At 34.9% G+C, this 6,596-nt stretch overlaps 1 long non-coding RNA gene across 2 annotated transcripts; it reads left to right on the forward strand.

Annotated features, from left to right (window-relative positions):
* The first annotated feature begins 266 nt into the window (after nucleotides 1-266).
* LOC111900897 (uncharacterized) lies at nucleotides 267-3,071 on the forward strand. Of its 2 annotated transcripts, XR_002853328.3 has the most exons (6): nucleotides 267-741; nucleotides 911-1,013; nucleotides 1,096-1,188; nucleotides 1,731-1,844; nucleotides 1,930-2,024; nucleotides 2,807-3,071. It is a non-coding gene; the product is annotated as an uncharacterized LOC111900897 (long non-coding RNA). The 2 variants fall into 2 exon arrangements; XR_008231016.1 differs by having other exon boundaries at nucleotides 268-741; nucleotides 1,930-3,071.
* The last annotated feature ends 3,525 nt before the right edge of the window (nucleotides 3,072-6,596 follow it).

The raw sequence follows: 6,596 nt of genomic DNA on the forward strand, positions 1-6,596 counted from the left end.
ATTTTATTAGTGATTAGTTGTATAATTAGCTTAATGATTTGGACGTCTTAAATTTTTTTTATTATTTTATTCAATCTATTTTTAGAAATAGTGGGATTTGTTTTATAAGATAGTATATATATATATATATATATATATATATATATATATATATATATATATATATATATATATATATATATATATATATATATATATATATATATATAATAAGCTTTTAGGCCTAAATGCTGAATTTGAATTTTAAAAGATACAATCCTTTATCTGTTCGTACAATGACTTTATACACTAAAATCGTTCCACTCTGCAACAGTTTTTGACTCGGTCCCCGCCTTTAATCAAGACTCTATGGTTATCTAAATAAACTGATTTTATGGCTTCCCCTATGTATCAAATCCTCTCTTCCTTCTTTTTCTGATTCTCACGCTGTTTTCAGTTTAAATTTTTGCTCCCCCTTCTCTCAACCATCTCTCCTTATCTCTAAGCCTAATTAGCTGCCAGGCACACCAGCTCCACCATCTCACACCATACCAGGAGCACACACCTCGAACAAGTCAAGACCATCATACCATCGCTATTAGACCCACTTGAAACTCAACCCCCCTCTTTCTCTGGCGTTCTCTCTCTCTCTCTCTCTCTCTCTCTCTCTCTCTCTATATATATATATATATATATATATATATATATATATATATTTGAATACTGATGATTGAAGGTTTCCAACGATTTGAAGTCAAATAGGTAATCTTTATTTCCTCCCTTTCAATTCCAACACTCTGGGCATATTTCTTCATTTTTTGTGAAATAGTGTGTTTGTGTGTGTGTGTGTGTGTTTATTCATGTACATATGTGTATGTATTTGTATGTGTATCTGTCTAATTTTCTATGTATGTATTTTTCTAAAATATAGGTGGAGATCCGATTGATTTTGATTGTTTGGAAACTAGGGCTTGGTTCACTAATTACCAGCAGTTCTAGAAGTGAATATGGTTCCATTGTAGGGTTTCTAACAAGTGAGTTTTTTTTTTTTCGTTTTTATATCCTTTTAAGAACTTGATGTTGTCCATTTCTATAAATCTAATCTTAGGATTTCAGGGTCCCATTTGTAGCTTACAAAGCTTGGCATTGGAGCTATTCATTGTGCGATACTACATTTTAGCTGTTAAATCTTCTCTGGGACAGAAGAAAGTAAGCATTTCTTTATTTTATTTCAGCTTATGTGGAAGGTTGCGTTTCTATGTAGTAATGTACATAGGTGGAGGTTAGATTTCTCATATGTGACTTTCCAAACAATAAACAAACAATCAATCAGAGACTAATTTTGATTCGACTGCCTCTTCACTAATATGTACTCACCATCGCTTTCGTCTGCCTTCACCATCCATATCCGCCATTCACCACCCTAAACCTTGCCCGATACATCCGAACATCGCCTCCTATTTTCTGATTTCTTTCTTCGTACGCCAAATATGTCCAATTTAGGTTTGCTTCTGATTTCTTTTTCTATAAAAGTAACTTTATTTTCTGCAAAAAAATTGATTTCCTGATTTTTTTGCTTTTGATATTGATTATAAAATTTGAATTCTGCAAAATCGATTTCATTTTCTAAATTTCTGAATTCTACAAAATGGAGATATGATCATAGTTTTTCCCTGTGTGTGCTGTGTGCTAGGGGCTAACATGAGGATATTCGATCTATACTAGGTCATATTTTTTGATTTTTTTTCTAGAACAAAAAGACTAGAAGAACAAACCTACAACTCGATACACCCCTCTATCTCAATTAGATATGACTATTTCATGTGAATGTGGGACCCATGTGTTCAAACATACTCAACATGAAGGTTTGATGCTAATTATGATTCAATTTTATGCATTTTAAATATCTCTTAAGAATGTAAGTTTTGGTTGTAACTGTTTCTAATGCAGATTTCAAGGTTTCAAGTGTGGGATCTTCTCTTCCTCCACTGGATTCTTGATGATATTAATGTTAAAGCAATAGGGGGGAAAGATACATATAGAGTGTAAGTTTTGAAAATTTTTGATTCAATAATAATGCTTCTTTTGACATTTTGGGGCTATTAACTGTTCAGTTTTATGTAGATTATTAGGTAGAACAAAAGAGATAGATATGCAAAAGATGTTGATTATGAGTAATGAAAGAGAGTAATATGTAAAAGATTTTGGTGCTATTAACTGTTCAATTTTATATACACATACACTGTTTAGTTAGGGACTGGACATGACGTAAGGGGTATTCATATGTTTTATAGCAGCTTTCAACTATAGACCCAACAATAAACCCACAAAGATGTAGGGTTAAAGTGGTTCAAACTCCAAACCAAACATGCCAAAAGAATTAGGCAGTAGTAGCAAGGAGATAAATGCTTGAATAATGTATATACATCATCCATAATGCAACTAAAACCAAACCATTAAGGGTAGAATGGTCAAAACAAGCAAAATTCTCCCACCAGCCAATCTTGAATAAAAAAGCACCATGTCATGTATAAACATAAGAAATCTAGATGAATGCACCAAACATCGCCACCTGAAAAAGCCATGCAAGGGTAAAATGTCATAGTATTGGAAAAAGCTTCAGCCAAATCAACTCCACATCAGGAACAATCAAATATAGGTAATCTGGTCTAAGAGTCCAAAATCAATTATATAAGCCAATAGTTGTATTTACTCTTCTGTTGAATTTTGCATAACCATATTTATGAATATTGTATAAATGCAGTTAATTCCCCACATTTACTCATTTTTTGCATTTACTCTTCTGTTATGTTCTTTAATCTTACAGCTGAAGTGGTAGCATGTTGCATATGGGCTTGATCTGTTATCAAAGAAGTTACTATATAGGAAACAAAATAGACATACAGCCATAGTCATAAGTATACTTTTGTTATGATCCTTATTACTTTTATATTTTACATTGTTGTACACGTTTCAAATCTTTAATATGTTTTTTTGTTTTCCGTTGTTTCATCAAACTATTTGGCCTTGGGTTACTACATGTATCTTGAATCCTCATAGTCAGGAGTCAAATTCATTCTAATATTTACGTATATGTTTTACAATCAATTGATTTATTTAATCTAATATTTTATACTTTATGCACTCAAATGGTTAAATATATAACAAAATTAATACACATAACTTTTTAGTTAGATTCAACGTCAAACTTTAAATTTATTTTTCTATTAATGAAACTAAAATAACAAGTTTTTTTGATAAAATGGCATCGTGTCATTGTTGGAACCTAAAAGTGAACCTCTAGCAATCCTACCTACTTATTACGAAGTGTGCATGTTCCAAAGTGGGGTGTGGTCCGGAACACGGTCCGGACCAGGAAAGAAGACGAAGTGAAGACTGAAGGCATTCTGGAATGACTCTCATGTCCGAAATGAATGTTGATCCGGAAGAACATTAATTTGTCTTAGAGTATTTATTATATTTGTACTTGTATTGATGTAACGTTTCATAGGATTTAGTCTTTTATCTTATTTTGACAATCGGAATGTCAAAAAATATTTCTTTTGTCCGGTCCTATGTAAACATTCTAGTTAATTCGCTGTAACCTTTACTCCTACTTAAAGAGAATTCAATACAAGTCAACTACTGATCTTTCACTCAAATCTTGGCTCTTTACTAAGTTATTTCATACATTCTTCTTGTTCTTCATTTATTAACTTTACTTTGATCATTTACTCTTATTCTTCATTTAATGACTTAATCATTTGTTGAATACATTATCTAAGATTTGACTGGTCTTTCCAGACTTGACTTGCATTCATTAGTAAGCAGACATTGATCTTAAGCATTTACTCAAGGTTTGAGTTTTCAAACCTTGTCCCTGCGCATCGATCTTGTTCTCACAATTGGTATCAGATCTTGAGTAGTTTTCCTTCAAATCCATAAGATCAGATTATAGTTGGTTTGAAATTACCTTGGTATTTCAACCATTTCTGTGTTTAGGATAAAAGTTCTTCTATATACCACTATAGCTTGAAGATATCTTAACTTCATTGGCTGCTTCTAATCCTCAACAAATGATTTCAATGCAAATCGCAAATAGTGTGGGTGGCCCTACACGTGCCCCATTACTAGCTGTGGAAGAATATGATCATTAGAAAGTTAGAATGGAAAGGTTTTTACTGGCCAAAGATTAAGGTGAAGAAATCTGGAGATCCGTCACAAATGGTCCACATGTTCCTGTCAGAACTGTTGTAAGGGATGCAGCTGCTCAGCTCATGTGTGAAGATGAAACTCGCCCAGCTCCTCTAAATGCAGATGATATCGAGAAGCTTCATGCTGATCAAGTTTCTTTCTCTGAAATGGTGTTTGGTGTTCCACCGTCACTCATTGAACACATCAAGCTTTGCAAATCAGCCAAAGAGATTTGGGACACTCTTCAGGATCTGATTGAAGGTTCAGAAAACATGAAAGACAAGCGCCTCACCTCAGTTGTCAACGACTTTGACACCTTCACCACCACTCCTAGTGAATTAGTGGCCTCTGCCTCCAACCATTATCGTATTGTGGTGAATAACATGACTGCTCATGGGATTGTCCGAACTCCCGTGGAGTACAATCTCAAATTCATAAACAGTCTTGGCAAAGGATAAGGAAATGAAAAATCTTGTCTTCAAAGCAATGGTTCTTTGAAAAAGTTGAAGCTTTATCAACTTTTTGATGAACTTCAAGGACATGAGTCAAATGTTGCTCAAACCATAAGGGAACTCTCTAGAGGTCCTTTTTCCCTTGTCAGCTCTTTTGAATCAACTATTCCGAACTCATCTACTTCGGATCCTTTCAAACCCATGTTCCATCTATTCAAACATATGCACCTACCTTATCTCCACAAAGTTATCCTATTGATGATTCCAAAGCCAAGGACTCTGAACTCCGTTATCAGCAGGAGTTTGCTTTACTCTAAATGAAGTACAAACGTCCTTTCAATTCCTCCTACAAACCATACCAAAATTGATTCCATGCTCCTTACCAGAACAATCCTCAACCATATTCAGCTCCGAAACCTAAACACTCTTCAGAAAATCCTCCTGCATACAAACCAAACTCTACTTCAGAACCCTCTCAGAGCTCCAAATCAGACAAACCAAAAATTGTGTGTTATAAGTGTGGACATGCAAACCATTTTGCTAAAGATTGTCTGGCTGATGCTCCGCAGAAACTAAAAATAAGGATTATGCATACTACGTCCAAAAGACCTAAGAGATGGTTGAAAGAGAAAAAGCCTTTGTTAAAACGGTTTCAAGAGATGTTGAAGGATATTGGTCATCCGGGGATGATGATGACATGGTAACTGGAAGAAACATGTTTCTGATGGCAAGACAAACCATTGAATATGACGAAGGGTATTGGTCTTCAGGATCAGAAGATGAAGATGATGTTGTTGAACCTCACTATTGCTACATGGAAACCAATGATCCACCAAGACGAAGCATTGTTCAGCAGGTAAAATCTATGATCTCTGATAATAACTTTGACTTGTCTCTCTGTGAACCTTATCTGACCCAAATTCAAATAGATATGAACACCATCTATAAAGCCTATGAGTCTGCCATAGACGCAAGTGAGAAGAAGGAGTGTGAGTTAAATCGTCTTAGGTTACGTTTCGAGGATAAAAAGTTGAAAATCGAGTCTTTAGAGCGTGAACTTTTAATGTTAAGTGATGAATGTATCATTTTTAAAGATAAATGTGAAATCACCTATTCCGAACGATATATTTGATTTCTGATAATAAACATCTAAATGCCAAGATAGATGCTTTGCATAATTCTGTATACATGCTTGAAGCAGACCTTCGGATGACTCATAATTTTCATCACCCATGGTCTAAAGTACCTGGTCTCGGAAGCGGGTTTCTGAAACCAATTGCTAGTCCCCTGAAGGAGTTACAAAATTTCACATTCATGGGAGAAGTTTCGAATATTAAACATTCAGACACCCACGTTTCTCCCTTGTCACCACTTTTAGAGACTTCAAACCATTTCAAGTCATTAATTCCTGAGTTTAAACCAATTGTTGTCAAGTGTCCTGATTTCACGCCACTTCCGCCTCTGACTAACATGGACTTGAATCAGACCACAAAATTTGATTATAGTCTTCCAAATTGCGTAGATTATGTTCCTATGAGTAATCACACAAACAACTGTGTAGCTGAAGAAATTCCTTCCTTGGCAACTGAAGCGGACACCTCTGAGTTTGTATAGGCATCCTTAGATGATAAAGTTGAAAATCAAGTTGTGTCTCCTCTGATTCTTGCGAATCGGATTCCTTAGTGGTCTCAAAAACTAAGTTGGTTTCCATTACTCCTAAATTTAGCGATGCATCCGCAGGGCAACCCTCAAAATCCTTACCTCCCACTAAAAGAAAACCAATGTTGAATAGGAAGGATGTTGTAGATCCCAAAGTAGAAGCTCAAAATGCACATAAGAAAGTAGTCAAAACTAGACTAAATTCCACGTTCATTGAAAACTCCAAACCAAGTGCGTCTTGGAATTCACATGCATTACCTCACTGTCAAAACTCTTTTCCTCCCACTAAGATTCTCAAAAGACCTTCTGAAT

Source organism: Lactuca sativa, chromosome 3, assembly GCF_002870075.4.
Source record: "Lactuca sativa cultivar Salinas chromosome 3, Lsat_Salinas_v11, whole genome shotgun sequence".
NCBI classification, from domain to species: Eukaryota; Viridiplantae; Streptophyta; class Magnoliopsida; order Asterales; family Asteraceae; genus Lactuca; species Lactuca sativa.